Here is a 23,162-nt window from a genome sequence, read left to right on the forward strand (position 1 = left end):
TGACTAAAACCATCCAGACCCCTACCTCCTTCCCTGACACAATGATAAGCTCCAGCCCAAACGTGAACATGAATGAAAGTACACCAGTAACAGTATTTGAACTCCCCAACATGCCAACCAATGAAACAATGTATAATGACACCCTTGCAAATAGTAACAAATCCCAAACCACCATATGGAATAGTATAATGTTTGAATTACTAATACCAGGTGTAAAACGATCCATAGGCAATACCAACATCACTAGAGATGCAATGTCATTGGGGAAAAAAGCCCACATTGTGCAGTAGCAGAAAGAAAAGGCAAACGCGCCAACATAAATATGATGAATATCATGGCTTAGGATTAGATGCAGTGGAAGACATTCATCATCCCGAACACTCGAATAGTTGGTACTCTGACATGAGTGCAATGGCAAGGCGAATGCGTAATGGGAGTTGCTACCTCTGTTCCTTAATACTGCATGCATATCGGGCACCCAAGGTCTTAATACCACAAGAAGTGACCATAATAGAGACACAATCCCTGATTCATCTTACGCTATGTGGGATCAAAGGCACTTTTCAGACATGCAATATCCACCTACAACTCGTCGAGCCAGACATCTGAAAATGCAAAACAAGTTCCAACAACCCCAACTGTTTTAAGGAAGCACACCTGGCAGTACAAGGCAACTCTCAAGGCATAGTACTGCCAGGTGTGCTCCCTTAAAACAGTTGGGGTTGGTGGAACTTGTTTCGCATAAGTATACAGACAATAAATGGCAAGAGACAACTCTCATGTGTAAAGCAGAAGGACTTGTCTGATAGCCAGAAAAAACAGTAGTCGCCGTAGAACAAGCATGCGCACAAATATGGACAGAGCATGTCGCAAAACTGTCAAGGATTATAGCAATCGAGAAGCCACTGAGGGTGCACCAAGAAGAAAGCTATGGACTATGTTTCTACAGTGAGGATACGTTCTTAGTGGGTTCAAACAGACAATGTAACAGAACCATACTAATTCCAGATCTTCGAAAAAGGCACTGCAGCACTGATGGATTACTACTGGGTCTGCGGCCAGAAGGCGTACGTGCACCTCCAGCCATCCTGGAGGGGCTACTGCTCACTTGCAATGCTGCACTCAGCCCTGCTAATAGTACAAGAAGAAAACCACAAAGGGGGACCATTGCCTGATGAAGAACAGACAGTGCCCACTGACCACAGAAGTACTGCCCACTATGCCACCTCCAGACTTCTGCATCCTCCCTGAAAAGGAAAGTCACGATCAGCCGAAGAGAAGGAACCAGTCTTCAAATGACTTATCTCAAGACTCATCCGACCTGCTCACGCAGATAACAGACAACTACAAGCTCTATAATTTGGCAGAGAAATGTTTTGCACCCTTAATACCCAGCACCCAGACACAAGCCAATGTAAAATGGCTCCAGATAGTCCGGTGGGAACTGATCCAGCTAGAAAACGATACTGATCAGGGGTTGCAGGTCATGAAAGTGGAAATAAGGGCTCTATGACTAATGACTATGCAAAATAGGTACCTGTTGGACCTCCTGATGGCTATGGAGGGTGGTGTTTGCAAGAAGATCAGGAGTTTATGTTGCACATTCTTACCTTCTGAAGATGCTGAGAATGTTACACTGTCACACGTCATTGCAGCAGTGCATGAACTCGGGGTGAGTATGAAAAAGGATGCTGGGGTCCAGGAAGAAGACTGGTTCACCATGGCCTTTAACTCGGTCTCATCATGTCTTAGAACATTGGTAAAAATGCTGGTCTCCATCTTCGTGGTAATCCTGGTTATCTTTTGCACATGCCTAATAGTGCAATGATGATGGTCAGTATTGGGAATAATAAGGTACCTTGTAACACACAGGATGTAGAGATGCAAACTGAGCAAAACGACCACCCGGTTCCCCACATGGTCCCAATCCCTATTGGACGATGTAATTGATAACTTGTATCACACAATCACTGTTCCTCCCCCTGATCCCGAGAATTATACGGAGGTGTCGGTGGACCTGGCGGGTAGGCGGGATGCATCTACATCACATGTACACTGGAGCAGTATGCCCAGCGGGGAGAACATTTGTGGCATGTGTGCATAGCATGGATGGCATTTAAAGGAGAGTTCCGGGACTTTTTTTTTATTGTCCCTACGGTTCGGCCATGTGTTTTTAAGCATAACTCGGTCGATCGTAGAAAACTTTCCTATGGACCTTACCCGACTTTTCGTCCATTAACGCACTCGAAATCAGCCGCCATTTTCTGACAATCCTATCACTTGCCGCATCGCCCTGGCTCACCTGCTTTTGCGGCACTAAATCAAATCCCCCGCCCCTGAAACCGACTTTATCAAAACATTCATATTCCCCGCCTCTATCCGTGACGTGACTGTGCTGCGTAGGCAAACGCGCCCAGGCGTCTTCTACGCGACTCCACACAGAACCCGGAAATCAACACAGATCAGCTCACACAACACAGCGCGCCACAATTCGCAATATGAAACAGTACTTTTAAATCAAACCGCAAGATTGTAAATTTGGTAAAGTACATTTATTTGACATCAAATGTTTAGAGAATATTCAGCGATTTTCTTTTTTATTTGCTCACGTTCCAAAAAGTTCGTTTTGAGGCACGCGATGTTCCTTTGCTGTACACAGGGTCTTAGATCATCTCACAATACAGCGCCACAATTCGGAATATGAAACTGTGGTTTAAAAGCAAACTGCAAGATTGTACATTTGGCAAAGTACATTTATTGGACATCAAATGTTTAGAGAATATTCAGCGATTTTCATTTTTATTTGCTCTCGATCCAAAATAGTTTGTCTTGAGGCAAGCGATGTTCGTGTGCAGTAAACAGGGTGTTGGTTTACGATAAAATAAGCTCTTCGGTCGCACTGATAATCGCATGGCTGTTCCAACAACGAGGCACTAGGCCACCACAACGGTCTGTATGTTGCATCTAGCCGTTAGTACCGCGTAAGGGCATACTTGTACTTGGCGATCGTCCCATAAAATGGTCAGGGTGGTAACGTTGTTCACACGGAGAAGCAACTGGCGGTTAAAAAAGCCGTCCGCCGGTGTCTGGTACTCGTGACACATGCACTAATGCATGATGTACCTGTTTGAAAAACATAAACAATGAAATTAGTCTCACCATCAGATCTTTATTAAAATTATTCATTTTATATATTCGGTCGGGAAATTATTTCATAGCTAGGACAGTGCAACTGGGCTTTAAACGTCAAGGGGGGGCTGTAGGATACTGAGACAGTCCCTCAGTGCAGGGGTTGACAGGGAGTGCAGGTGGAGAGTGGAAGGGCCCAGGACCGAGATCGCAGACAGTGGACCAGTTGTAGCAGGGGAGAGGGAGAGAGAAAGCAGAAGCAAAGGTTTTGAGGTGCTTCCGTAAAAGTAGACGGTTCTCCCCAAGATAGTGCGCGGTACAAAACAATATGCCACATAGAACGAACAAGTACAACTTAACCCGTCTTTAAAGCTACTGTATAGTAATTAAATTGCGGTATAAACTCATCTAAAGAGTTACTTACATTATATTTGCATTTTCCATTGTGTCTGTGCGTAGGGCAGCCCCGAAATACCACTCCTTCTATGCCGACGTTATTTCTTCTAATGAACGAACATGAAATGGCTTTCGTTTCTGAAATTATATTCATTATCATTTCTTACGTGGTCCCGGCCTGTCAAGGTCAAAATACAATAGAACCTTATACTGAGTCGTGGGCCATTCTGGCACCCGAGAAAAAATCAAAGCAGCTGACCTTCACTTTGAACGAGCACACATTCCTAGTTAGCTACATTCAGTGTAAGGCATTCTCACAGGACTTGAAATTTACACTCCATCTTTGCATTTTGTCTGCGTGCTTTGCAGCCCCACAGAACCATAAATACGGAGACATTCTATATTTTTTGAAAAATTATTTATATTACTGTTTGGTTTAATTTAATGCGCAAATGAACAAGGTTGGATAGATACACATATTCAATGGGCCTGCGACATGAGGAGACTCGAGAGAACAGACAATCAAATTACAATCATTTAAACCGTGATGTGTATTTCTCAATGAGTTCTTCTTTAGGTGGACATGGAACAGAGGCAATGTTGGGTGGCAATGCAGTTGTCCCCTGCACAGGTTCGTTCACAACTCCATTTATGTGCCTATCTAGGACGTCAACAATAAGTTTCTCAATAAACTCATATTGCATATCCTCAAACACTGGTTTGATCACCCATTGTTTACTTCTTTTAGTGAAGGCCTTATTGTAGTGAAGCGTCCCTAAAGTTCCGGTCGTCCTACTTTGTTGATGGCCAACATTATGGTTATGTGCCAAGACCGCTAAAAGAGTCCGATTTATCATGCCCTCCATGCCAAAATGCAATCGTTTTGGCCTGTACTTGAGGCACATATTGTGGAACACCTCCAAATCTCCTGTGTGGCAGAATTCCGTGAGTCCCCTCAAAGCTTTTGTTATAGTTTTATCAAATACAATCTTTTCAATGGCTTTGTGAGTGGGTGATGAAGGAATCAACCACTTCTTCTTCCGTGCCTCCTCTGTGGACAAATGGCCATGTTCACAATTGTGGAAATGTTGGTTCGTGTTCCATCGGTGAACGTTTGTACAGTGTGGCATTACTGACCGTCATTTTTCCAGTAGAATTTCCAACGACCCTCCACATGTTTTTGAGCTCCACCAAAGATGGTTGCTGATTGACTTGGACCACTGTGAAATACCTTGCAATTCTTTTTTTTTACCTGCAGCCGACAATTTTTTATTGATTGATTTTGCAAGATGCCAAACGTCAAATTGGTGATTTATATTTTTGTACTGTTCTCTCATTGTCTTGGCAATTGAAACGTGTCTGTCCGTGGCTATCAGGTCGATCACCATTCCCCGCGATTGTAGTTCTTGCAATGATGCTACAAAGCCAACTTTCTCCATGGCCACTGAGGATGTACTTTGTGACACCTGCACGACCACCGAACTCACAATTTTCTTACTTTCCATGTCCTGAAAGTGGTAGGTGCAGTACTTGGCTGAAAATCCTGGGCTGTCGCACTGTCCATCACCGGCTAGCCTGAACCGTTTGCCCGCGAATGTACTATCAATAGACATTTTTTCCATTCTCCAAGCTTCGCTAATGGCTGGAAATAGATAATCGGTTTGGTATTTGTAGAACTGAGTTTTCGCAATGAAATGGATTCCCACAAACTGAAAGAAAGACTCTAATTTTTTAAAACTTGAACTACTAAAAAGTGCAGCCGCTGCACAAAGTAGATTGCCTGCTGGCAGTTGTCCCAGCATAGGTTGTGCAGACCATGTGAAAGGATGATATTTTGTACAGGTGGCATGTATTTTAAGGTTAGTGCCTCGAATTGCACGAGTCACATTAATCAATGGCTCCCCACATACTTCCCCACCTACCAAATGCCCACATTTAATCCGAATAATAATATCAATCAAACAACTATCGAATACAATGAATTTGGCCTCTTTCCTTATACTGTCACTCTGCATCCCAGCTGGTTCGGCCTGTAACGTTGAGGACATGTCACTCACATGAAAGGTAGAATCTCTGATATCGTCTTCCGCTATGTTCAGTGATATTGATGGTGTTTCATTGTCGTCTACTTCATTCTCTTCCATTGCAACATCTGTTCCTTCTCCGGCGATGGGTGAATAAAACAATTTCTTCAACTTTCTCGCGGTCTTAGTTTTTGCAGGTGTGGATTCTGTGAATTGATCTCCGACTGCATCCGAACTACCAGGAGGACATTCACTATCAATGGCTGGTGGTGGTATAGCTCCGTTGTCAATCACTTCATATTCTTCCCATTGGCACGATGCTTCTCCAGTCTCAAGTCCCTGCCAAAAGGTTTGACAAGCAACATCTCTCGTTCGCTTCACTGTCTGTGTAGATCTAGTTCGTACACCCACTCGCAACTAGAGGACAGATTGGAAAAGGGGTGTTCAGTTTAAACACAACTTACAGTATTGAACTATTAACAGTGAAAAACAACATAATATAGTGACCAGGACACTAACCTTCTTTTGCTTTCTTTTCTTTGAAACTTTCTTGCCTCGAACTTCAACATCAGGACGCTGTTGCTCCGACTCGTGTGTGCATGTCTCCACTTCCTCTTGCGCTGCAACGACTATGTTTTCCTGATAAGCACATCCATCACGCACTGACGCTCCATGGACTCCCTGAAACATAGAACTTTCATTAGTATGTATAATAATATCGAAAACACAAAATGTACTTGGGGACCAATACCCACGTACATCTCAATAGCAAAACACGAATGAACGCTTTGTGTAGAACATTCAAACGACAATTATTCACGCATAGTTGATCTAGTTAGATGGAACTGTCTCGATCCATACCTCGGGCTCCTCATAGACTTCCATTGATGATATTATTGAAGATGATGCTTCAGTGACTCCCTGAAACACAGTAATTGCATTAGTATGGTTTTCTATTTTGATAAAAAGAACAGAAAGTTTGTGCAGGCGTGAACGGCTCATCTAAATAGACCTGCACAAATGATCAGTTGTCTAAAATAAATAATGGATATCTAAATATGATTCGATTTGCTCGATCGTTGGAAGTGTCACCACCCAGAAATCTGCATCAACTACTAGGGGTGATGTTCTTGTAGAAGAAGCTCCGTCATCTCCCTGAAACATAGTACTTGCGTTAATAAAGAAGGAAGTATAGCGGATGTAATCACGTCATATGATTTCGCTTCATCGAACTGTCAGTATCCATACCTCGAAATGCATAAGAACATCAAGGGACGATGTAACTGTGGTGCACACTTCTGCAAGCTGTTGCGCCGACCCGTAACTGCACGCTCCTACTTCTTCTTGGACTAATGCTCCATCGACTCCCTGAAACATAGGACTTTCATTAGTAATGAACACAATATTGAAAAAAGAAGACACATAGGAGTGCGACGACAGAAGGACATATCAATGGCTAAAAACGAAAGAAACATTGTGTGTAACAATCACGCTACAAGAATGCAAGATCTGATGATCTCCATCGATGGAACTGTCCTGAAACGTACCTCGAGCATCTGAGTGACATCAACGGTAGTCGTCAATACGTTGGACTCCTCAGCATCTCCCTGAAAGACAGTACTTGAATTATTTTGGATAACAATAATTATAACTGAAAACAAAGACTAGAGGACGAGTACAAGGGTGTACCATTAGGTAAAATAATTACACGATAAATTAAAACTATTGATTTACATGCCTAAAACAAGTCAGTGGCAGAATAGCCAAGTAAGATTACCCGATAGGCGCTTGAAGTGGCTGATGACTGCAATAACGACACGGATGGAGAATCTTCCGCCTTCATATTGAGTGGATACATAAATGGGGAAATTATTGTTAGCTAATGCTACACACTACCGCAAGGCCGAGAGATAAATACGTAAACTTGACTCACCAGTGGAGGGATGTGGACGAATAGAGTGGGAATAGCGGTTGAGAGCAATTTTCGCCTCGCTCGCGGTGTGTTCTTCTTTATTAGCAATGATGTGGAGTACATGTCAGAGGTAAAGTGCCTGCTGCAGATGCGGTATCGATCACCCCTCTTGTCCGCAAAGACTTCTAGGACTCTACTTTCAAGCTCAGAGGGTGGATATCCGCAATATCGGACCCATTCTCTTATCTGATCTATTGTCTTAGGGAAAACATGCATTATAGTACCTTCAGATTTATTATGGGTCTTCGAAGGACAACCGCCAATGGAACAGGCAGGCATTGTGGAAAGTTCTGAAAAGTAAAGATCAACAATTCTCTATGAATACCAATGTGTTAAAAAATTAAATGACACATAAAAGGTTCAATGCAAGGTATGTTTTGGTTCTTGGAACTATACACGTTATTCACATGCGGATAAGTATTTGAATAACTTTAAAAAAATAGAAAAATAATTTGACTAAACTCAGAACATGTGACTAGTTCCTTGCATGTACTGTCTTGAACGAAAAGAAATTGGACGCAAAATGAGTATGGTACATGGCCTTACCTTGACGAGCAAACAGTTAGATGCAGGGATCAGAGTAGTTTCTTGTCGTAGAACAGGGAGCAGTTCACAGGTTGCAAACTGACGAGTTTCCTCGAAGTGGTCACAGAAGTTCACAGAGACGAAGAGCAGATAACCAGCACCTTCACGGGTTGACTAGCAAAGTGCAAAGAAGTTCTCATTATAAATATGAAGTGGGTTATAAAGAATTCTAAACAGGGGTGTGTTTGTGAATGAATGACGTGTATATGTCGTGGCATTATGCGGTTTTCAGGGGGCCGTCCAGCGTGAGGGGGGATGCTTGGCAGGAGACACGGGGTCTGGCGGTAGACATGGGAACAACAACCCATGCTCTATAGACCACTTTGAAGTGTACATGGTCTTTGGCACCTCTTGGCCTTTATCGCTCCCTGACAGCTCCACTTGCCAGCGCAAGTACCCCGGTGCGAACTGCCTTTGATAGGGCGGGGGGTGGATTGGGGCGGTGGTCGTGCAGACAAGACACAGGAAGACTCGTGAATGGAGACACACTTATGTGGATTGCAGGGGGCCGTCCAGCGTGAGGGGGGATGCTTGGCAGGAGACACGGGGTCTGGCGGTAGACATGGGAACAACAACCCATGCTCTATAGACCACTTTGAAGTGTACATGGTCTTTGGCACCTCTTGGCCTTTATCGCTCCCTGACAGCTCCACTTGCCAGCGCAAGTACCCCGGTGCGAACTGCCTTTGATAGGGCGGGGGGTGGATTGGGGCGGTGGTCGTGCAGACAAGACTCGTTTGCCGCAGGGCCTCACCAAGGAGAGGCCATCTAACTGCATGTAAGAGGCAGGCTGCAGGATCTAGTACATGGAAGGCAGGGGGGTGAGTTTATAAATACCTCACCCTCCCAGGAGAATATATGGGTGCAGTTCACCCTGGAGACCCTGGATCCCTAGGCAGTTAGTCAGCAGCAGGCTGGCCTGTGGTGGCAAGGCGGCACGGGCCAGAGGGGGTCATCTCTGTACCCCGTGCCCAAAAGGATGATTTATTATGATCAACCATATTGATTATTTACCTATAACCATGTTTTGTATCAATAAAATCCAACGGCCTTCCTTTTATTGCCAACGCTTGAACAAAGTGGTGTGGTAAGTATTTTTGGGGGAGGAGGCAAGGCCGGGAGGCTTGATGCCAACCTGCAAAAACACATATGTATGTCTGCTGCATATGGGTTCAACGGTTATGTGGATTGAAGGTGGGCGGCCAGCGTGAGGGAGGATGCTGGCCGGAGACATGTGGTGTGACAAGACAAGGCACAGGAAGACTATTCAATGGAGACACACTAGATTCATTTAAAAAATCAAAACAACCATTGTTAAAATATATGTTGGGTTTTATTTTAGATCTTAATTTCAATTGAACATAAATAATAAACATTACACATTGTAAAGTTGCGGTTGCAGCACATCCAGGGAAAATCCGCGGTATTGTCCACTGTCGCTGGGGAAATGTTGTCTAATGGCAAGTACCGCACAGGCAGGTATTACTCTCCGAACGCGGTGTCCGAGCCTCCCGTGAAGCCACCAAGTGAAGCAACGATAGGCCACCAGCCTGTACCACCTGTGAAAATGAAAGATGCAAACTGTATTAAAATGACAACTTTCTTATCACTGTCGATTCAGGTACAAAAATGTCATTCTGCTTTGAAAAAAATTCTATCTAGAAAATACACAACATGGAACCAATTTACATGCATTTGAATGATATGTAGATGTAGTTTTATATGTGGGAGACGACCATGAAATAGTAGTGGCATCACTGACATCACAACCAGAGTATACTTACTCGTTACTCGGATTACGCGGACGAACAGTGCCGCAAAGTTCGTGCATAAGCACCATCATCATCCTCAACACTGTCCGTGAGAGGCAGGCTTCCCTGAACTCTGGCAGCTCGGTGATGCATTGCGGACTTGGCTCGCCTTCCGAAATGTAGGCCAAGCACCCGGAATTTTCACGGCAGCAGCAGTTCTCCTCCTCAGTTGGCATTAGCTCGCACCGATTGCACGTGCACCAGGTGGAGACGCCGTCCATGCGACATGGTCCAGGCTCTTCATCCGTTGACTGGTCCTCCCAACTGCCGTCCGAATCCCCATCGTTTTCGCGTGCTTGCCTTTCCAGTAGTTCTTCCTCGGTGTACTCGGGCTCGTACATATACGGCATTATTGTAGCCATTGTGTGGTAAAGAAAGTAAAATAATTTATAGCGGTGGTACTGGTATCTGTTCACACGGGCTACAATCAACGAAGGTAGCTGACCAGAGCACAGAAACGAGTCACAGAATACTCAAAGTAACACAGCGAGAGTAATGGAATCGAAAATCTGCTGCTGTGTGTTGTGAAACGGTGTGTTTATACTTATTGAGGAAAGAGGCGTCCTGCCGTTTCCATGGCGACACTTCATTAGCTGAGGCGCAGCGATTGTTGACACGAAACGTGCTTTGGCGTTGGGAAATGGGCGGTACGCGTCTGCTGATGTCAGGCTCAGAGGCGGGGGATTTGATTTAGTGCCGCAAAAGCAGGTGAGCCAGGGCGATGCGGCAAGTGATAGGATTATCAGAAAATGGCGGCTGATTTCGAGTGCGTTAATGGACGAAAAGTCGGGTAAGGTCCATAGGAAAGTTTTCTACGATCGACCGAGTTATGCTTAAAAACACATGGCCGAACCGTAGGGACAATAAAAAAAAAGTCCCGGAACTCTCCTTTAAGGGAAGTCCTGCATGGGACAAAGCAGAAAGGCGTGCAAATGAGCGTAAATATGGTGGGAGAGAATTTATTACGGTAGAAGTAATGAAAGGGGGAATGTTAGGATGGAAATGAGCCTATCCCACACCCCTACGCCCTTTCAAGTAAGGCAAACACCATATGAGGTGATGTAGTGTATAAGGGGGAGTAATCTACACCATTAAAAACCATGTAGAGGCGCTGTTGCACCTACAGTGAATGTGCAGCACTAGAAAACACGTAGCACACAACTCCATTTTGTATTAGGCCCACAACAATAGGGGCTTGTATAATTGCACTGCTTACGAACCCAGCTCACTAGGCTCAATCTCAGTAGAAAGGAATGTATCTGCAGAGCCCTGTTCCCACAGAGGTTCACTTCACCCTTGTCCCTCCAGTGTTGGCAATATTTAGTATCTTCCAAAGGAATGCACCCTGCAAGAGCGTGAGGCAACACCAGGCTACTCACTGCACCCACTAAACTGCCAGTATGCCTCTAACCTCCATCCAGCCAGCCTGGAGCCAGACCCACATCACTGACCCGTCCAAACACCTTTGCTTTGCAGATGACCCCCCCTGTTCCAACACAAATCAAGTGTCTGCAGAAGATCGAAGCATGCCCGGCTGTATTTCCTCAAGCATGAAAACATATCTCTTGTAAACACGAGGTAAAGGGAGGGATAAATTAAAGATCAAAACCCTGGGTGGAGACCTTGAGTGCGGGAACTGCAGTATCAATGAAGCCCTGAATATGTGGGTCAGGGTGACTGTATTTTAGCCTCCCTTCCCCATGGCACTATTTCCTGTGCCACCCAGATGCCTGCCACAATGATATAGTAACCATGCTTAGCATGTGTATTTCAGAATGAAACAATGTAGTAATGTGTGCCCTGACCTTCACCGCAAGGATGAGCCTAGCTGACCCATGTGGATCCTGATTGACGGAAAAAAACAACCAATTACAGCTTGGCATCCCCTATGGAGCAAGCCATGTGCAGGGTGCCTCCAATCAGTGGCACCAATTAGTACTGTATGGAATTACGTGTTTCAGGCTTTTAAGCCCTTGTTTGTAGCAGGACGAGTCAGAGCGCTCCCGAGCAGTAGTGTCCTTTGCTGATATTTGTATTCTGTACAATTAAACCTTGTTATCCTTGCTACGCCATCTCCTGGCCTATTTCCCTAGCGCGTTGTCTTTATTCTGGAGTCTGCATAAAGAAGGACTTGCCTTCAGTTCTATACATTTTGCGATCTCAATTGCTCTTCCCAAGGTGTGGTTACGCTCCTTCCACATTTCTTCTCGTATCTGATCGTTATTTCATTTGATCATCAGTTCATCTCTTTAATGTTCTTCCTGATAATGTTTAAATTGGCACTTGACAGCTAATCCTCTTAAAGCTGTAATGAATTCCTCAATATTTTCGGCCACTTTCTGTTCCCTGGTGGCAAAGTGGTAACAGGCCAGTATTATATTCTCTTGAACTCCATAGTGCTTGTCAAGTTTTGCTAACGTTCTCTCATATAGGCCTTCATCACCTATACCAACAGGTTCCGGCAATTTCTTTAGAATGTCCATTCTTTCGGAGTCAAGGCAATGAAATATGAAAGCCCCCTTCCTGTCATTCGAGTAATTTGCACATAAATACTGTTAATACATATTTTGTGAACCTGTCTCTCCAATCTGTCCATCTTACTCTGGGTTCACCTGGTGTGGGTAGGAAAAATACTGGACCTGGAACATTAGCCATGTCAAATTGCTCCAGTTACTCCAGATCACTTATTTGGCAACTTTAATTTGCCGTCTGTTAGATGTGGAGATAGTTTTTTTTTCTTGGCTTTATTTCTTTTGAATTGTTTTACTCACACTGCTTCCATGCCCTTTGCAATGTATCTGTGAGTGCTGGTGCTTAATACTAGTGCTGTGCAAAATTCCTTTCTCTCAGTCTTTGAATTATTTTTCTTTTTTCTCAGCTGTTTGAAATGCTGTGTGGCACCTCCTCTACTCGCGCTGAGTTTGAGCGCTGGTTAGACACCAGACACCTTCATTTCTTGCTGAGCCTTTAATGTATCAGCTTGCCATTTACACTGTTGCCACAGTAACGTTGTATGCCTGTTCGATGTCCCCAAAATGGCAGCACACTGTGGCACATCTTTGGGTCCTTTACTCTGACCCTTCGCATGATGCCCGCAACGTTGCTGATGCCAGGGCCGGTCTGCAGTGCGCGCGCTCTGATATCCACTCAGCAGCAGGACCACATAACTTTGTTCAACAGATAGCCTGCTGGATTTGGATTACAATTATGGCGACTGGATATTTAATGGTATTATGCAAACTAGGTCTGCTAGGAATTTTCCCACTGGAACAAAGTCACGGTCTAGAGTAGGTCCCGATGCAGGCAAACAGAGAATCTTCCCAGGTTCATTGGCCCATCTACTGCTAGCAGTGATTGAGAGACCCTGTAAAGTTTCAGACCATGAACGGGAGCCATCTTTTCTAGGTAACTTATGAAGGAGGGGAGGGAGGGATACCTGGAGGGTTTTCCCCCCACACACACTTTGTCAAAGACGACCCTACTATTGAGAGGCAAACTGTCTCTTGAGCCTGCATTGTACTTATACTGCAGCAATATACCTGCAATCAGGGATAATCTCAGTGTGCTCCCAGTTTTCACAACCACAGTTCAATTTCTGTTTAAACAATCCCACTAAAATATGCAAAATAAACCACAAGTATCATAGAGCGCAGACTGCACCCGGCGCTTCCCGGCTTGTGCAGACCAGACTGGAGACGCACACATATCCCTCTGCCCCATTGATCATAATAGCAATCAGCATGATGTGGTTAAGGGACCAGGGGTGTTGCTAGGCCTGAAAAAGATCTGGGCTACGCTAATGTCAAGACTGTCGGGACTTGGTCTTGTTAGCCTTTTGGTTGTAGCCCCTGAGCTTCTATTCCGGGGCTACAACCAAAAGACCCAGGGCTATAGCCCCCTCAGCCCCACCCCCCCATCCTCGTCAGCAACACCTATGCATGGACAGACCACAATGAGACAAGGGTTTCCAAGTCCTTAGGAGAAAATGACTACCCATGATATGAAAAGATGACTCCAGGGGTTGGAGACCAATAACACAAACACTGAATACTACTGTGTAGCATTTTGTCTTGAGTGACAGGAATATCAGAGAGAAATGAAAGGAAGCACAGTGAATGCTTTAATGCAGCTTTGCAGACCTCCTGGGGCGCCCTTTGGAATCCTTCGGCCCAGAGGCTTTGCTAGGGGGGGCTTAGGGGACTATAGCCCCGGTCTTATGGTTGTAGCCCCAGATAGAATCTCAGGGGCTACAACCAAAAGCCTAGCTAGCCCCAAGTCTCGACTGTCCCGACATTAGTGTAGCCCGGATCTTTTCCAAACCTAGCAACACCCCTGCTTCGGCCCCTGTCAACTTGTAAGCTGAACTCACTGCTGTCAGTGGTTGAAACAGCTAAGCAGTTGCAAGCATATCTGCACATTCTATGGGACAATGTGAGCAGAGCCTTCCCAAGGTCAGTAGGCCCACTTTCCAGCACATTCTTAACCCCAGCAATGCCACAATACCACAAGGTCTGAGCTATTGGCTATTTAGTCTTTGGGGATATGAACTGGGGGTCCTGCTTCCCATCTTGCATTAAGCACCAGGCATCTATGAACACTTCATTATCCAGGCAATAGAAATTAGAGGCCTGAGAGGATTTTCATCATGATCTTTTATTGCTGAAATAACAGGACACACTCAAAGACATTATTGCCTCTAACCTGCTTTATAGGGCCTCATCACAAGTTGGGCTGTATCCCGGCTGTAATACCGCCCAACTGTAATAGCCTTAGCACCAACCGGTCCAGCAGTATTACCGCCGGATCACAGGTTGGGCGTTAACGGTAAATCCCCATTGGCTCCATTGGATCCAATTGGGCATTTTCAGCGCTAATACTGCGGGCTAATATAGCCGGTGGGAATACAGCCGAAAACAGGGCAATAAATGGGATTTTCACCTCCAGATAAAAGCTGGAGGTAAAACAGCTCATTTAACGCCCAACAAGTGATAGAGCCAGCCCTTAAATGCAGCGGTAATACTGTTACCGCTGGATTTAAGGTCTACAGCCCAACTCGTGATGAGGCCCATAGTCTTTTAAGATTATGCAACATTCTTATGCAAATGACCACCTTGTACCGGGCATGCTTTTGATTGGTCACTTTAGTCAGAGAAAAAACATTCTTTCAGGGTCAATGGATGGCTTATCTTTATGTGTACAACAAGCCCACATTAGAATAGCTGGCATTCACAATTTTCTCTGATGCATGAAACTGATAAGCTTATTTTAAACTTGGCTGGACACATCTTAGCCGGTCAAGTGGCACAGTGAGTAGAGCGCTCGCTTTGACATCCGTACAGAGCCTGCTAACGCAGGTTCGAAACCCGGTGGGGCCAAACTCATCCTTCCGAGATCGATAAATGAGCACCACACACCATGGGTAATAAAAAGCAGCGCTCAGATACCTGAGGGTTCGTAGCGCTATATAAGTGCCAAATTATTATTAACTATGACAGTGCTCAACTCCTGCCAAGAACATTTTCACACACCAATACCTTATCCTTATCTGATTGCTGAGGTACTGCCAAGTTAGTTAGTGTTTTGTTCTGTTGGAGAAATATATATATATATATATATATATATATATATATATATACTCTATTTTATGGTTGCCAAAATAATCCCGCTGGTCTCACAGAATACATGGCACACGTTGTACCCTCTTCTACTCTGGGGCAGTTATATTATAACAGTGGCTGGAGCAGGGCTGTTAGGACCTACTCTGTGGATAGGATCATTTTTGGGAGGATTAATAACATTACAGGGGTTATTCTGGAAATAAAAGTGTAGAAGTTCATGGTAAATATCCCCAGTAAGATAGGAGAAAAGAAGACAAGACTAGTCTATATAGACCCGTGCGTCAGCCTAATGAACAGTTAGTACTCATGGTGTCATCACCCCGGCAGCTCATTGAGAGTCCCTCACAGTGCCTGGATGGCTTTGTGTGTGATCTGGATCAACGCGGCTCCTCTAAGGCGTGTAGTCTGCCATTACCGGGGTCTTTAGGTTTAGCAGCTGCTCATCTACGTCTTCCCCGTCCACCCCCGAGGTGGATTTGTAGGGGTGGCGCCATTCGTGTCATGCCCCCAGCTCAAGGCGGTAATTGGGTAATCTTCCCTTGGCATAGCCCCAAGCAACGTTGACTGCTTTCCCGCTCTCTTCGGCTCAGGTCATGAACTGGGTTATGGCCCCCAGAAGGCAGCGGGTGAGGTCCCCCCATGCATGGCATCTCTTATCCCTTGCTTTCTCCTCTCTCTCTTTCTCTCCTCTACCTGCATATTTGCTTGATGTACTTTCTATCATTCTCGTACTTCCTCTTCCCCCTCAAACGCCAACCTTTCCCTGATGTTCTTCCTCTCCTCCTTCTTCCCTCTGTTTCCCCTTGTCCCGCCCCTCATCTCCTCCTCCTCCTCTGCGTGTGCTGTACTCGTCTATCACACTCCTCATAACCTGGGTATTTGTCCATACGTATACCAACATACTTGCTTATTCCATTCGCCACCCTTGCTACCCAGCTATGGAAAAAGGTGCAGAATGAGACATTCTTTCTTTGTTGGCATAAAAGGCTGCAGATTTATTTTCACATTGCTAATAACTACATGATTCAAAACACTGCACACCAAACTCTGTCAAAATAGTTCTGAAGGTGCGGCGACCAGCTGACTGTTCCGTGTCCAAACCTTGCTTCCCCCTTTCCCAACCAAGTCCACTGTAGGCCAAAGCTTCCCCAACCATTCTTGTCTGCGGCTCACCTGCCCATTCAGGTGTTCCTAGGCAGGAGGAGTGCCGTTTTGTCAGGGGAAGCCAAGCCTTCATCAATACCTCCAGTGCCCTGGCCGCAAAGGCCTCAAAGTGGCGCTGATCGCGAGAAGAGCGACAGCCCTTCCCGCTTTCCCACGCCTTGTTAGGACTCTCTATGGTGTCATTGGTCACAAAAAACACTGCAACACCAAAGGTGGGTGCACGCCCACCGTGGCTCCCCCCTTTCTTATCTACAGCTCCAGCAGTTTAGTGCACAAATTCCAAAAGAACAGATCCATGCCTGCTGGTGACAAATGCACATCGTCCCTCTCGTAGTATTCGTGTGATTTTATTTTGATCAGACCATGCCTGACCTGAGTGAAACCTCTGCCCGTTCAATACTTGGCCATTGCCCCATTTAACTTTCTTCTTGATTTATCCACTGCCGAATGAGTTTCTGCTCCCCTGCATTCCTGTCTCGGGATGATCTCAGACCAGATGATCTCAGTATCACCCAACCGAGAGGCCAATTCCTGCAAGGTGCACATGATTTCCCTCATTAATAACCTTCTGCCCAAGCTTGTCAGGTAATTGCCACATAGATGGATGACCAATACGTCGGGCCTGTGGTGCCTGCCCAACAATGTATCAATGTGCCCTTATAACTGCGCCCATCTCATCCCGGGCACACCATACCACCAGATCTGATACTCGCCAGCAGTCATCCTCGCTCTATCCGCTGTCCATTTAGCCCTGACCCTAGTCACAAACGAATGACCCACCATCCAAATGGACCATCTCCTCCTTTGGGCTGCTGTCAATTGGAGGTAGATGAGAAGGTGATACATTAATACTACATTTTGTCTGGCCTTATGTACCTCCTAAAACACTCAGACTTCTAACTCACGATTCCCATGATTGCCTCTAGCCCCATGCCCAGCTCTGCTGCTGATGTAGCCGCCCTGATTCTAAATGAGTGTGTTTTCCGAACACGCCTTCTGTCACTCCCATTACTTTCAAGGCCATGTCCATCATGCTCCTCAATTGGAACTTGCTCAGGGCCGACCCATCCCTGTGCAAAAATAGAGGTGACCCTGCACCCGCCTGCTACATTTCATGTAGGTAAGCTGTCAGTCCCGCTGCTGGACACACCGTGCTCCCCTGTATGCTATAAAGGGTGACTGTTCTCCCTTTTCCCTTTTGATCTGTCTTAGACCTCCTTAGATAAATGCACACCCGCTCCTTTGATATTTGACCATCTTCTAGCCTCAAAAACCCGAGCCCCATCCCTCTCTATTCTCAGGAACCAGCTCGCTCACTCTGAAAGCTCCAAAGAAGGCCAAGGTGAAAACTGCCACGAACAAAACCCTCTCTCCCTCGCTACGGCAAATATTATGCCGCATTACTATTAAACTGTGCAATTTAACAATATCTATGGACCACTTTTCATTGGGCTTTCTCTCTGTTTGCTTTGCCCAACCTTTCATTGCCATTGCGATGTAATGCTCCTTAGTGGGATCAGGCTTTCCCCCTAGTTTGTAGTAGTGTGTTATCGCTGCCAAATGATAAGATGTCCAGGATCTGGTTTTCCCAGACTGCCATCCCCATCCGACAAATGTACGTACTGGCGATCCCCTTTGGAGCTCTGTCCACAATTGCTCTCGAAACGCCAAGAATCGCTCCCAACACCCCTTTTACCTCCTTGATGTGCCTGGTGCCAGGGCTGTGTCGATCAGTGAGCTCAAATTTCCCCAATCATGCCCAACCACTGAACCTTGAATGAGGTCATCCTCTTGTTCGTCTCCAGACAGTTTCCCCGAAATATCTCCCACTGCAAAGAGAGAGCGAGTCAGCTGCCGCGTTCTTTACCCTTGGAATGTGTCTTGCTCTTACCTCGGAGTTCAACTTGAGCAGGCTTCTTCTCAGCTCCCTTAGTAACCTCAGTACCCTTGGATGTCCTATGATTAATGATTTGCACCACTGCCAGGTTATTCAACCACAGAATCACCCTCCTATTTGCTAATGACTCATCCCATTGCCTGAAAGCAACCACAATAGGAAACAGCTCCAGCAAAGTGATGTCTCTGGTAATTCCCTCCTGATGCCATGCCGCCAGCCAAGGCTGCCTGCACCACTTGCTCCCCAGAATTGCCCCGAATCCGTGGGAGCCTGAAGAGTCAGTAAAATGTCTGAGTTTCTTGCTAGTGTCCCATTGCTCCCGCCAAAGTAGTACCCCATTAAAATCATCCAGGAAACCATCCCACATCTTGAGATCCTCTTTAACTTCCGCCCCCAGCCGCACGTGCTGGGAAGTGTGTTGCAGCCCTACAGTCTTCAGTTCAATGCTCCTGGCGAACACTTTTCCTGCCATGATCACCTTACCCGCAAAGTTCAAATTTCCCACCAATGAGCAATGACTGCAGCTCCCCCAAAGTGGCCTGACTCCTGCCCCTCAATTCCTTGATCGTTTCCTTAAGTTTCACCACTTTGTCCTTTGTCAATCTTGGCTTCTCTTCCACTGAGTCTATTTCTATTCCCAGGAATGTCTGCCTTGTGAGTGGACCCACTGTCTTCCCCTTGGCCAAGTGGACCCCCATCTTATCCATCAATGCCTGGAACCTGTTCATGAGAGCACCACATTCATCTGTCCATTCCTTCCCAATGAACAAGAAGTCGTTGAGGTAGTGCATTACTACCTTGCCCTGAGCCCTCTGCTTCAATGCATACTCTGAAAAATTACTGAATTTTTCAAAATAAGTGCAAGAAATTGCACAACCCATCGGTAAGCACCTGTCATAATAGTAATAATCCTTTACTTTGAAACCCAGGAAATGGTAGCTCTCCCTGCTAATTGGCAGTAGCCTGAGGGCTGACTCAAGATCAGCCTTCCCCATCAAAGTGCCCGTCCCTGAGGCCCTCCCTAGTTCTACTGCATCATCAAAGAAAGAATAATGAACTCTGCAACTCTCTTACGCTATGCCATCGTTTACCGATGCACTCTCGGGGAAGGATAGGTGCTGTATGAGGGGAAACTGCCCCTCTTCCCTCTTGGGAACGAAGTCCAGGGGGACACCACAAAGTTCTTCAAAGGTGGGGTAGTGAATGGGCCCACCACCCTACCCAGCTTAATCGCTTTAGCAATTCTTTGCGCAACTACCTCGGCCATTCTCACTGCTGACTTTAGATTGTCTACTTCCCTGCCCCCCCATGGCACCGTTGTAAGAGATTCCAAACCCCAACCTGGTACGTATTCAAGAATGGGATCAATTTAGGTAGGAGTATGGGTGTAGGCAAGTAGGTGTCAATTGCGCTTAGCATTCTCTTTTGGTTTTGCGCTACTGCTCTTCTTTCCCCCATCACATGAAGACGTGCTGTGATTCCCCGCACATTTGCCACATCTATGCTTGAATTTGCAGATTCTGCCAAAGGGGCAATACCCTTGCTCAAACTTCCAGCAATTTGCCTGCTAACCCTGCTGGTAACTGGGTCTACTATTCCAGGAGGAGCTCCCGCGAAAGGACCCCCTTCTCCTGTCCCAATAAGACAATCTCTCCTTTTTATAATAAGGCTCCTTGCCCTGAGCCTTCTCCCCCATTTCCTTGCTGATACCATTTCTTCGATGTAATCCGTAACCTCCACCTCATCCCAAGACATTGCCGGCCAAATCTGCATCTTTAGCCTAAACCCCCTATCATACTTTAACCAAGCTTCGCTGCCATAGGTCAGATATGTAGTATGGATGTATTGCTCATTTGCATATAATGCCCCGGCATCCTGTGGGTACTTTTCTATCATATTGGATACCAACATCCTGAAAGCAGCTAACCAATTGTGGATGTTCTCCTTGTTCTTGACCCTCTTCCTGTCCTTCCCCCTTTCCTTCTCTGATAGCCCACGTAAACCAAGAGCCAAAGGCTCCATATTTAGCAGGGAAAAGGTCTCAAAATGCTCCTTCTGCCAAACCCTCTCCTTGCAAGCCAAAGGAATGTGCCATATGAAAGCATTCCCCGTCGCCCGTACTGGTGCAAAGCCCAGCATCGCTCTTCCATACTGAGCACCATTCCCCCACACCATACCTTGCCCTTGACTGCCTGCCAGCATTGAGATCGCCTGCTGCAGCTGGCTGACCCCCCCAGTGACCTTTCCCTAGGTAATGTGGCGGCTGGGCTCATGGCCCCCAGAGCCACTCAACCTCTGCACCTCCCCTTGCTGATGCACCGCTTCAGCATTCCTCCCCACTTGATTAAATGCATTTACATTTCTGCACAAGATTCGGCCATTCCCCCGATGGCTCCATGCTTGCAAACACTGCATAACCACACCTTTAGCCTGCTCCGAGGATGCAGGTCCCTCTTATACCACTGCTGCCGTGCTGGCCGTACGTGTGCTGGGTGCACTGCCGCTACTCCTTGGAACCTCTGCAGGCAAGGCCGCCGGATTGGCAAAAGGTCCCTGCATTTTCCCTCTGCCTTTATCGCCCTCAGCCCGTTTCCATTTCTTGACCCCTTCCGTCTTCTGCCTGATTGCTTTAGCTTTGGCGGTCATGTCTTGCTCCTTTTCGACACTGGCTCTTCATCCTCACTAGGCCAAGTTTCCTCTTCCTCAATGGCCTGAATCTCTTGCCTCGCCTCTTCCTCTGTGTAATTAAGAAACAATAATGAGGATTGTGACACTCTGCTTGCCTCAGCAGTTTCCCCATCGAGCTGTGTCGCCACCTTCTGAACCAATTGCGCCCGTGTCTAGCGGCCCCCATCACTGCCATCATGATAAATTGTTCCATGTCTTTTTCAGGGCAGCAGAACCCTGGTGTGTCTCCTCCTGGCACCGCCATCCTGCCTTGTTGCAGCAGCCTTGCGGCACTTACACTGTTTTGAAGCCCAGCAGCGGCCCAGCAAGCACACGCACTGCTTAGGTCTTGCTGGTAAGGCTGCTTGTAATTTAATTTGCTGTGTCCTTGTCAGTATTGCTGTTGCCCCTGCAGCATCGCTTGTGGCACACGCACTGCTTGGGGTGACTGTTTGTTCCTTTACAGTTTCCGAACGAGCCGCGCGCCTGCCTGACGGGCCCCAATGAAATCACTCTCTCACTGTCTCGCTGGACTCTGCCCTGTGCTTCTCACCGCCGTGGGCAGGGTAGAATTGCGCAACTGTATTGCCCTATGGATAGGGTGCGGTGTTAAGCATTTAATTACAGTCAGCGCCGCGGCCCCTTGAAGTTGCAACAATCTTTACAGTTTGGTATCAACGTCTCGGGGATAAATGTGCAACTGTTTCTGCTTTGCAGAGGCACTGTGGAGCTAAGCGTTCAATTACCATCTCCGATTTAGCCCCTTCGAAGTTACAACAATCTTTACAGTTTGGTATCAACGTCTCGGGGATAAATGTGCAACTGTTTCTGCTCTGCAAAGGCACTGTGGAGCTAAGAGTTCAATTACCATCTCTGATTCATCCCCTTCGAAGTTACAACAATCTTTACAGTTTGGTATCAACGTCTCTCACCGCAACGGCCTGGGGATAAATGTGCAACTGTTTCTGCTCTGCAGAGGCACTGTGGAGCTAAGCGTTCAATTACCATCTCCGATTCAGCCCCTTTGAAGTTACAACAATCTTTACAGTTTGGTATCAACGTCTCTCACCGCAGCGGCCTGGGGATAAATGTGCAACTGTTTCTGCTCTGCAGAGGCACTGTGGAGCTAAGAGTTCAATTACCATCTCTGATTCAGCCCCTTGGAAGTTACAACAATCTTTACAGTTTGGTATCAACGTCTCGGGGATAAATGTGCAACTGTTTCTGCTTTGCAGAGGCACTGTGGAGCTAAGCGTTCAATTACCATCTCCGATTCAGCCCCTTCGAAGTTACAACAATCTTTACAGTTTGGTATCAACGTCTCGGGGATAAATGTGCAACTGTTTCTGCTTTGCAGAGGCACTGTGGAGCTAAGAGTTCAATTACCATCTCTGATTCAGCCCCTTGAAGTTGCAACAATCTTTACAGTTTGGTATCAACGTCTCGGGGATAAATGTGCAACTGTTTCTGCTTTGCAGAGGCACTGTGGAGCTAAGCGTTCAATTACCATCTCCGATTCAGCCCCTTCGAAGTTACAACAATCTTTACAGTTTGGTATCAACGTCTCTCACCGCAGCGGCCTGGGGATAAATGTGCAACTGTTTCTGCTCTGCAGAGGCACTGTGGAGCTAAGAGTTCAATTACCGTCTCTGATTCAGCCCCTTCGAAGTTACAACAATCTTTACAGTTTGGTATCAACGTTGCTCACTGCCGCGGGCCGCGGATAAATGCGTCACTTGGTTTGCCTAGCCAAAGTGTTGCGGTGAACGAGATGAGGAGTCAGCTGTTTTCCCCTTCTCGCTCCCTCGCTCATCTTAATTCATTTTCTCTTGCAGTCGGCTGCTCCCCGGTCCTTGCTGTTCTCGTAGCCAGTAATCTTCTGTCTGTGCCACCTTGACA

This window comes from Ambystoma mexicanum, chromosome 8 (assembly GCF_040938575.1).
Source record: "Ambystoma mexicanum isolate Mex_15411 chromosome 8, UKY_AmexF1_1, whole genome shotgun sequence".
NCBI classification, from domain to species: domain Eukaryota; kingdom Metazoa; phylum Chordata; class Amphibia; order Caudata; family Ambystomatidae; genus Ambystoma; species Ambystoma mexicanum.